The following is an 11,090-nucleotide window of genomic DNA, read 5'->3' as shown; positions in this document are numbered from 1 at the left end:
GACGGGGCAGGCGGCCTCACCGGGAACAAGGTCATCCCAGGGCCATGTCTGGGCCAGACCGCACCCTCCTTCCACCTGAGCTGCCTCCTCCCATCGCGGTGAGCTAATGCCACTCCACCTGTGGGCCCTGAGAGGGAAAAACGCGTTCATAAAATCACAGACACCTACGCTGGCCCCAGAGCGGACCCCAGTCAGTTGTGTCAAGTTGTCCCGCTTGGGAAATTTTGCTTATCGGGCTTCTCCCGAGGCCCGGCAATTGGCAGCACAGAAATCAGCCGCAAATGCACCGAAACCGGCGAGTATGGGATGTGGCCGGTGTGGTTTACGGTTGTTAAGTCTAAGTAGACAGACCCCGACCCACAGAGCAGTTCAGCCACCTCCACCTCCCACATGAAGCCTTCTCTGGCAGAAGCATCCTTCTCAGTAAGCGCTTCCCCAAGATGCCCCCACTTCCCCCACCCCTGCCTGACCTGGGGACACACAGGTCCCCCTGAGCAAGACCCAAATTTAGATACTGTGCAGGTGTAAATATATTTACTGACCTGGTCTCCAGAAACGAAGGCCCCGCAGGGAGGGTGGGTGGAAATGGGAGCACGCTGCGTCGCACGGAGCCCCCACTGATGACACGGGCCTCCTTCAGGACGGCGTCTCACGGGAGCAGGAGACACAGTTCTTGAGGGATGTGCCTCCTGCCCGATGGAACTCCAGCTGGGTCTACAGCTGGGCAGAGGCTAAACTGCAGCCCTGGCCCGTTCTGACGGCAGGGAACATTCCAGAGCCAGTGCCCGATTTCTTCCAGAATTGCAGAGACAGACAAAATCTGAACACTGGTGAGGGGCATGTTTCCTTGCTGCGTCCACATGAGGCCAGCTCCCCCGTGACGTGCTCCAGGGCGGATCTCACCTCACCCCTAGCTCAGAGGCCCCGAGGGGAGGTGATCGGAGTCAGACTCATCCGCACCCTTCAGCGGGATGAGCTGGAGCTTACTGAGCCCCTGGTACGTGCTGGGGCCTCCCGGGCACGTCAGGCTGGAGCCAGGAGACAAGCAGCTGGAGGGACTTGACAGAGAAAACAGCCAGCCCCGAGACCAGGCAAACGGGAGCGGCGTGAAGAGGTGACGGGAAGCCATCAGTCAACACGTCCTTATTGGGGCCCCATGTGGACCTGGCTCTGTGGGAAAAACCAAACAGAGAGATGCCCAGATCCACACCCTCGGCAGACACGCGTTATGTTGGTGGGGCTGGATGCTGTGTTGTGTTGGAACATTATTTCCAGTGATCCGGTGAGGGGGTGACAGAAGATGACACTCTCTCTGCCAGGCATGGAACGAATGTCGCAGCAGATAAGAGACGTTCTCCTTCGGCAAAGGCAGCCTGCCTCACGTGTTTCCATGTTAAAAGTTAACTTTCATCGCCAAAGTGCTGCACCGACACCTTCCTGGGCCGCCGTCCTGGGGGAGCTTTGGTGGGAACGTCTATGTTAACCTTCAGGTGCACAGACATGCGCACACCCTCTTCTTATAAAGCTAAAGGACAACTTCTGCGGTTTGATGCCTCCCCGGTCAAGCCTGCACCTGCAGGGAGGGCTGGGCTGATGGGCAGTGTGTGCTCGCAAACCACAGACACCCACAGACACATGCAGCACACGGGGAACACAGCTGAGATCCATCTCCTGAACGCCTGGGCCAGGACGACCCCCACCTTTCCACCTGCCAAGGCCTCAGTGTCCACGCCCTGGCTGTGAAGTGGTGCGACACTGGGGGCAGAGGTCCCGCTGGGGCAATCTGGGGCCCTGTGCAGTGTCTCCCTGCATTACAACAGCACACACCTCCAACTTCCTCAAGATCAAAACCTTCCCTGAACAGACACATATGGACTCTCGCTGCCTCAAGTCGGTGCCCTGTCTCCTTGGGCCTGTGTCTCGGGCACACAAGTCACAATGTTGCACATGGCTGGTAACAAGCCTTGGTCCGAGGCTGGACATGTGACTCAAGCCAGACCATGGAGAGACCAGGACACTGAATTCTGAACCTACTGGACAAAGTCAAGCACTTCCACTGGGGTTCCTGAGCTAAGATGCAAGCCTCACAGTGTTAGGAGTATCTTGACACCACAATGAGGGACGTCTGTCTGAGAACGCAGTGAACCCAAAGGAAAGCAGAGTACTATGTGAGGAGAGAGAATCCCTGCAGAATCAAGGAGATTCATCCATGCCTGAAGCTAAGGACCCATGGATGGTTCGGTTATCTGCATCAACAGACATTTCTGCATTTAAGCCAATTCTAGGTAGAGTTTGTGTCACTAATCACTGAAAATCAATTCTCATTCCACTGTTGTACCTCCAGCATCCACAGGGAGGAAAGCAGAGCCAAGAGGGGTAAAGAGACAGCATCCTGGGGATGTAAGCTGGTCTCCTAGTGAGCATCAATAAAATCTTGGTGGATAATTGATGCATGAAAGAGTGAAAGTGAACATGTGTGACCAGCCCACAGTGCGCTCCTGCTGAGCACCCCGACGGGACAAACGGGCTCTGGGAGGACCCAGCAGATCTCAGCACTACAGATGTGAGGATCAAGACTGGTAACCTCGACCGGGGGCATCAAAGACGGGCTGGGTAAAGATACAAATGTAGCGATCAGAAGGGGCGAGTGCACCCCAATGTTTGTAGCAGCAATGTCCACAATAGCCAAACCATGGAAAGAGCCTAAACGTCCATCAAGAGATGAATGGCTAAAGAAGATGTGGTATATATATACGACGAATATTATGCAACCATCAAAAAATGAAATCTTGCCATTTGAAAAGAGCTGGGTGGAACTAGAGGGTATTATGCTAAGCGAAACAAGTCAATCAGAGAAAGACAATTATATGATCTCACTGTATGAGGAATTTGAGAAATAAGGCAGAGGATCATAGGGCAAGGGAGGGAAAAATGAAACAAGGCAAAACCAGAGAGGGAGACAAACCACAAGAGACTCTTAATCTCAGGAAACAAACTGAGGACTGCTGGAGTGGAGGGGGGTGGAAGGGATGGGGTGGCTGGGTGATGGACGCTGGGGAGGGTACATATTATGGTGAGCATTGTGAATTGTGCTAAGACTGATGAATCACAGACCAGTACCCCTGAAACAAATAATACATTATACATTAATTAAAAAAATTTTACATCCATGGAAGATTATCTGAAAAAAAAAAAAAGAGGGGCTGGGTTTGCAGTGAGGACTCCTGCCAACAGGCAGCATGTGCAAAGGTCCTGGGGCCTGCCTGGAAGGTGACGGGAGTCTGTAGGTGCTGGGGTGGAGGGTGCGTGGGGGTCGGGGGGAATGAAGGAGGATGTTGTAGAGGCTTGAGTCCTCGTCAGGAGCACGCACAGCAGGGTCCACCCAGGTAAAGAGGAATCACTGCGGGTGCTCCACCCCGGGAAGCGTGAAGGTAGGCATTGGTGTGGAAAGGGTGAGAAGGCAGACGGGCGCGGAGGCAAAGGTCAACCGCCCAGCAACCTGCCACCAAGCCTGGGTTAGACAGACCAAGAGAGGGGTAGGGTTCCCACACTCCATGCATGGGGGGAGGGAGAGGCCTGGCGGAGATGCAGCCACTACAGGCACAGGTCCGGGCAGAGGCGTACTCTGGGTTCTCCCTTCCTTACCCTCCACCACTGCCTCCTGTGGACTAATCCAGAGACTAGCCCATTCCAGGATCTGGGATACGTTGGGGGGGGGGGGGTCCTGAGGGCAAACAGGCCCAGAATGGGCATGTCCTTCAGAATGACCCACCAGGGCAAACCCTGAGACTCCCAGAGCTTTCTAGAAGCCCCCAGGGTGCCGCTCTGAAAACATCACCCTTAATGGAGGAGGCAGACAGCTGTTAGAAACACAGCCATCCTCCTCAGAGCAACAGGAAATGTAGTTAAATAATCAAATTCAATTCCTTTTAGTCTAGACGTTGAGATTTCATACAATTATAATTTCGAGTGCAATATAAGCATAATGAGTCTCTCTCAAATGTGATTTTCTTCCCCAGAAATGGATTACTGGGACAAACTTAGCCGGGGCACAAATCATGTTTACCACCGATTGGGTACAGGGGAGCTCCACACCCCTCTATGCCGAGGGCCCTGCTGATGCGCGAGCGACACGTGCCGCGTCACCCACCTGGGGTCCCAGTGTGAGGCCGCCCGCTCCGCCCTGCGGAGGGCAGCGGTGCCCACTGGCACACAGACACCCTGCGGTCCGGCTAAAAACCCGTTAGCATTTGATCCTTCCTGCTGTGCAGCATGGCCCGAGCCCGGTGACCCCCGCCCCCCAGACACGGGCAGGAGCTCGGGCATTCCGTCCGGCCTGGGCTGTGACCGCTCGTCACGGCGTCCTTCTCCCGAACCCGGCCCCCGTGGGCTTGAGGATGTTCACCACCAGCTGACAGGGCAGAGGAGGGTGAGGGGCCTGCCATTCTGGGGACACGAGAGACCTTCCGGGCGGAGCCCCCCACCTCTGAGTCTCTGTGGTTGTGCGTCCACGGGAGTGTTTCTGCCTCTGCCCGTGTGTGTGCCCGCGGGGCCCAGCGTGCAGGCGTGTGCCCGGGCCCTTGCACGAGCCGCGTGCGAGCCGGCGTACCTCCTGACGCGACCAGGACGGGTTTTCTCCAGGCCCTTCTGGCCGCCTGGCCTCCCGGCCGCCCCTCCGAGTGCAGCAGCAGGAGGGACCCTCAGAGGACACACCGGACCCCCGCCCCCTCCGCGAAGTCCCGCCCGCGGCCTCTCCGGCCTCCGGGTCCTAACTGCACCGAAGGGGACCCGGGGGTCCGGGCGGGGTGGACGCGGCACAGGGCAGGTGCCCCGAGGCGAGCGCGCACCCGCAGCCCCGGCACCCGGTGGACACGCGGCCTCGGACGCAGGAGGTCTGGGCGGGCGTGACGCCGCGCATTTCCAAAGCGCGCCGGGGGAGGCCGACCCGGGGCGGCGGGTGTAGACGTTCCGAAGCTCTGGGGCCCGTCGTGGGCACAGACTCGGGCTCAGCGCCTCGGAAGGCCACTCCGCCAGACCCCGAGCTGCCGCTCCGGCCCCCCTCGCCAGGGACAGCGTGGCCTCCGGGGCCCGGGCACCTGCGGGGCGCGGCGCCACCTTCCGCCCGGGGCCCCGCCCCACCTGCGTTTCTGGAACGTTCTCTCCCACTGCTCCATCAGGGCTCGTTCCCACCGCACCCCCTCACGGGCGCTCTGGCTCGTCCTGAGCCGGCCCCTCCACCCGCCAGCCCAGGGCACCACGCCAGGCCCTGCGCGCCGACCGCCCCGCAGACCTGGGTCCCCACCGGCCTCCCTCTCCCCGCACGAGAGCAGACGCAGGGCGAGCCGTCACTCACCCAGACCTCAGGACCCCCGCAGAGCCCGCCACGGCGGCTCCGGGCACCTTGCAAACAGGCGAGGGCTCCCCCCAGAAGGCCCCGCTCCAGTCTGTTACGGGCTCTGCGGCGGCGTGGGAGGCCCTGAGCGTGCGGCTCCTTCAGCGCGGCGGCCGCCCGCACCGCTCCTTGACCCGGCGCCGAAGGGTGCAATGCCCAAGGGCACGAACACGGCATCTTTAAAGGGCCTCACCGGCGGCCAACGTGGACGCTGGAGGATGTCCCCGGAGCAGACCCCATCTGTCTGTCTCAGGTTGGACCGTGAGAATGCGGGCTGTGTTCTGGATGAATCCCGGGAGAGCCTGCGGGCGGTGAGGGAAAAGCTGTGCCGCGTGTCCCCCGCTCCGGCCTCCAGAGCATGGCCGCTCAGCTGCAGCCTCCAGGAAGGGGAGGGGCCGGTGGTGATGGCAGCTGGGCCGATCGGAGGCCGGCACCATCTCTCCCGGACCCAGGCTGTTGCTTCCAGTCACCACGCCAGAGGGAGCAAAGGGCTCACCCTGAGAATCAAATGCTCTGGGACAGAAGTGACCCGTGACGCCCGCACTCAGCAGTCTCATTATTTCAGGCAGGGGAAACCAAGGCACGCCGTGGGAATAAGTAGGTTCGCCAGCGGGGCTAACCCGCAGCCCCGGGCCCAGAGCAGGGCGCGTGGGCACTCGGGGGGTCCGGAAGGGCTTCCTCGTGGACTCAGGTGAGGGGGGCCTTGAAGGCAGGCCAAGCCTCCGACGTCCCTGGAGGTGGGTGAGGGTCTGAGTGCCCCGTCGGCTCCGCCGTGACGTTTCGGGTTCCCGCTGAACTGGACTCTCCCAGCAGCACTGAGGGGGTACCGCAGGGCAGCCAGTCTGGGCACTGTGTCCGCCAGGGAGACGGGTCCGTACGGGGTGTTCTCGCCGCATCTGGACACAGGACTGTGGCGCTGCCCTAACCCATCTCCGGCCTTCCTCTAGACGTTCGGCCAGAACCCGTCACTCTGATGCCAGAACTGCGCGTTTCATTAGGCAGCATTTCTGGGCCTGCCCTGAGTGGAGAACACCCGCGCTAGGGGTTCACCCCAGCACCACATCCTCGTCTGCGACTCTCCGATCCCAAGCAACGTCTGTGCGTCCCGGTTCAACATGGCAGCTTCCAAGTTCAGGAACCTGGGTCCAAACCCAAATCCATTAGCCCGTCAAGACCTTCCAGAGCGCAGTGTACTTTACGCTCCGTCAGTGCCCCAGCCCGAACCTCCGCGCTGATCCACCGAGGCGGAGCCTCGGAGCTGGGGCGGGCGGGCGGAGGAACACATCCCCGGGCCGGCTCGGAGCGAGGACCGGCAGAAGCTGGGCTTGGGGAGCCCCGCAGGAAAGACGCAGGACCGACCAGGCTCAGGACGGGGGCCGGCTCGCAGGGTCTGGCCGGGACTGTCCCGCGTCCGCAGCGCTGCCGGTCCAGGCGGGGCTCAGGTTAGCAGCTCGCGAAGCCCGGAGTCCGGACCGGAGCTGAGGAGGGGGGGCCCCGGCCGGGTCCCCTCCCCTCCTGCACTCCGTGCCCTCGGCTGGGGACTTCACCCGGATTCTGCAGAGGACACCTGCAGGCGGCCTCCCAGCCGCCACCGTTCCTCCCAGGTTCTCCGGAAAGGTCATCGGCATCCCAGCCCGCGTGGCACACCTGTGATCCCGGAGGCCCACGTGGCGGGCTGCGAGTTGGGCAGGCCCAGTCACATGACCCCACCGCACCCAATCGGAGTGAGAGCAGGGGTTTGTGCGGCGCCCACAGGACAGACCGGGCACTTCCCACTGGCTGCAGTGATTGGCTCAGGCTCTGTCACATGGCGTGGCCCAGGCCAATCACCGTGAGCGTCGGGCTCCGGCGGCCCCTGGGCGGCGGTCCCGGCCTGGGGAGGCGGTGAGGACGGCGCTCCGCCGCCACCTTGTCTCAGCGCCACACCCGCAGGATGAGGACGCAGAGAGCGGCGCCTGTTCCGGGAGCCGTTACCGCGGCAGACGGAGATTTGAGATGGACGTGCTGATGACATCACTGGAGCCCTGGATCCAGCCGAGCCTGAGAGCGGGGGTGGGCCGGTTCTGTCCCTTCCAGCGCGAGGACCCTCCGCACTGCGGGCCGGACGCCGTGGAGCCGCGGTCCCGGTCGTGCTCTCCCCAGCGCGGCCCTGAGCCTCCACCGCCGGGGTCGGCGTCCTCGTGGGTCGGCGACGCAAGCCGCGCCCAGGCTGTGGGGATGGACGGGCGCTGCCCGCGGCCCCCGCGGCCTCCCCGGCCTCCCCGGCCTCCCCCCTCCCCGGCCCCCGCGGTCTCCCCGGCCTCCCGACCTCTTCGGCCTCCCTGCCCTCCCCGGCCTCCCTGACCTTGCCCCCTACCTGATCTCTCCTCCTCTCCGGCCTCCCCGCCTCCCTGACCTCCCCTCCCCTCCTCTCCGGCCTCCCCGCCCTCCCGCCCTCCCCGCCTCCCCGCCTCCCCTCCTCCCCTCCTCCCCGCCCTCTGCAGCCTCTGCATCCATCGCTGCCTCCACCGGCTCCTTGGTCTCTGTGCCCTCCCTGGCCTCTGCGTCCTCCCTGCTCTCCGCGGCCTCCACAGCCTCCCTGGGCCTCCGGGAACCCCCGACGAGTCCCCACGCGCAGGGACGAGCTTGTCCGCGGCAGCGTGGCGTCCGGGCGGCGCGAGCACGGGGACCGCGGGCACCGCGGGGACAGCACCACGTGCGCGGCCGCGTTCAGGAAAAATCCTACGGGGGCTGGGAGCCGCTGGCCCGGGTGTAGACGGCGCACGGGGACTCAGCGCAGAGAACACGGGCGTGCGGCGACAGCACACAGCAGGCCGCGTGCGAGTACCGCAGGGTGACACGTTCAGGGGACACCGAGAAAGCGCGGACACAGGGGTCACAGACAGCCCACCACCCCAGTGCGTGCACCTGCGGGCCGCACGCGGACGGCTGACGGGGGGCGGGGCGAGCGTGACAAGCAGCACACCCGGAGAGTGCCCACCTGGAGCTAGCTCGCCGTGCACGAGATGCACGCTCAGCCCGGAGGGAGCACGGCCTCGGAAACACGCGGACGGCACCCCTACGCGGTGGGGCGCACGCGGGTGACACACAGCAGCCGCCCTTCACCCCGCGGGAAGTTCACACGGCGCGCGCGCGGCTAAGCTGCAGGCAGGTCCCGCAGGTGACACGGGCCGGGAGAGCTAAGCCACAGCGACAGCACGGCCGTGAGCCGGACACAGGCTGACACCGGTGCCTGGACTCACGTGCAACGGGAAGGACCAGACACCGGCGCGAGCGTCCCTTTCGACCTGACGGTGGGACGGTGTGGGCCAGCCGTGTTTGGAAACCAGGCTGTGGAGCAGAGAAGGGCCCTCAGCTGGTCTGCAGTGCTGGGTCGTGCGAGGGAGATGGGGGTGCGGGTCTGAGTCCTCCTTAGTCCGCCACGTCCCCGGTCTGAATCATTACCGTTCGGGCTTCCACAGAGAACATCAGCACGTTTAGGTAAGATGGTCCTCGTGGGTGCGTCTCTCTTCCCAGCTTCAGTGGTGCGATAAAGATTTGCCCTGAAGCCTTTATCTGTTAGATAAAAAAGCTTACGTGGAAGTTCCCGGTCGCCTTCCTGCATAAATCCTCCCTGGCTGCATCCTGCCACCGACATCCACCGCTGCCCCTCCCCTGATCCGAAATGGAGCTTCCCTGGGACTTCGAACCTCCCAGCTGCTGGGTGGAGAACTCCGGGATCCTGGGAGGCCCCGGGTATCCGCAGGGGTTGGGATGAGGGAGGGGCGTTAGATGAGGACACCCTCAGGTCCCTGGCATCCAGTCCCGGCAGCTCAGAGAAAAGCCAGGCCCTGGCCCTCACAACGGGTGCTGGTGGAAAGGTGGGGAGCGAGGCTGCCCTCGGACTCTCCGTCCTGGGACCGGTTCTGTTCTGCACCTTTGAGGTGCCCTCGAATGCTCCCCCTGCCATGGGTCAGGACTCACAAGGGTGGGCATGACTCACCTGGCTGGACCAATGGGGGAATCAGTCCCTGGGAAGTGGTGTCACCGGCTAGGTCCCCAAGGGGAACCCTCACCCAGGACGGGGCAGGAGGATGTTTTCCTCTGAGGCCCCTCTGAACCAAGCTCCTGCCCTCCCCTTTCCTTCACGCTGCGCACAGAGTAGCGGGAAGGGGGAAGGACCCTGGAAAACCATTAAATTTCCAAGCATTTTTCCAGGTTTTCTGATGCTAGGCACTGGCTGGAGCCCAGGTCTGTAGCTTGGACCCAGAGAACCATGACCTGTCCCTGGCAGAGATGGTCACCTGGGGGTGCATGGCCCCGGACTGGGTTCCTTGGGAAGTGAAAGCCCCTTTTGTATACCTCCATGACGTCCCCAGCTCGGCGGTGATAGGACGGGGATGCCCCAACCCTTTAAGCCCAGACCCCAGATCCCCCAGGGCTGCCCCACCCTGGGACAGGCTTGGGAGCTGGACCATGTGATTCGGATAGTTCTGCCCGAGCTCACCCTCAGCTCTGCTCCCACAATGTCGCTGGTCCCAGTGCACCTGGCAGAGCAGAGAAAGCTGAGAAAGCAGGCTCTGTGTGAATTCAAAATATATGGAGGCTTTGAGAAAACATCAAAGCCCGTTCCGGTTTTCAAGAACAAAATGCGTGTTCTGGGAACGTCACTGCAGGGACCTTGTGTTATCAGCACTGAGCCCTCCTAACGACGCCTGCATCCTCAGGTCTCACGCGAGATCTTACTGCAGACTGGCACCTGCCTTAGTTTTAATGAGAAGCTCATAAAGTCCGAGTGTATTTAGAGGGAAACAGGACACCATTCTCTCCTCTGAGGATAATATGCACTAGTTAGAGCCCATTTACTGCAGCCCAGGGAGTGTACGACAGCTCACATGTCCCCTGTGGACCTTGCTGGGGCTTTGTCACTGGCTGCAGGTGCCAAGTGGGTCCAAAGACGAGTGCTCTCCTTGTCAAGTGATCAAGAATATGGACTGTGTACAGTCCCCAGACGGCTGTGGTCCAAGGTGTAGCTCCCAGCTCCCCACTGCAGCCCTGAGTGCTCGGACGGCTCCTCGCAGCCTGTGCAGCAGCGGGATCCTCGGCCCTGGACTCTCTGGGATGTCACCACAGTCGGGCACATTTTCCCAGGGAAGAAACTGCCCCTGAGTGGCCAGACATTCCACTCATCCGTTCATCTATCACATTTTCTGAGGAGCCAGGCTCTGTCATTGGTATTAAAATGAATCTGCAATACAGACTCATCCTCTGCCTTCAGCTTCACTGCTGGAGAGGGATACAGAAAAGGGATAACTAATCTAAAAACACAAAACTGCAAACTGCAATGTATGCCAGGACTGAAGATTACTGAGAACTTGGGGAATGTATAGAAGGAGCTTTAGAGAGCTGACATCTGAAACCTGCAGTCGAGGACAGGGCATTCCGTGCAGAGGGAACAGTAGGTGCTAAGTCCCTGAGGGGAGAGGATGCTGATTCCACAGATCCATTGCTCAAGTACCTGGTGCTGCATGAGGCTCATCGTGATCACATGCAGTTCTCGCTGCTGTATGTACGGCTCCCCATTTGGTCCTCAGTTCAGCATTAACAGTGAGGACAGTGATGATTTTAGTCCTACCGATATCCCCATATCATACGTGAGGATATTGACGTTCATGTGGATACAGAGCTGGCCAAAGGTCCCAGCGCAAGAACGGCAGAG

This window comes from Callorhinus ursinus, unplaced genomic scaffold (genome assembly GCF_003265705.2).
Source record: "Callorhinus ursinus isolate GAN/ISIS: 27379988/994484 unplaced genomic scaffold, GSC_fseal_2.0 scaffold744, whole genome shotgun sequence".
NCBI lineage: Eukaryota > Metazoa > Chordata > Mammalia > Carnivora > Otariidae > Callorhinus > Callorhinus ursinus.
The sequence above is the reverse complement of the archived record's forward strand: the minus strand, read 5'-3'. Positions refer to the sequence as shown.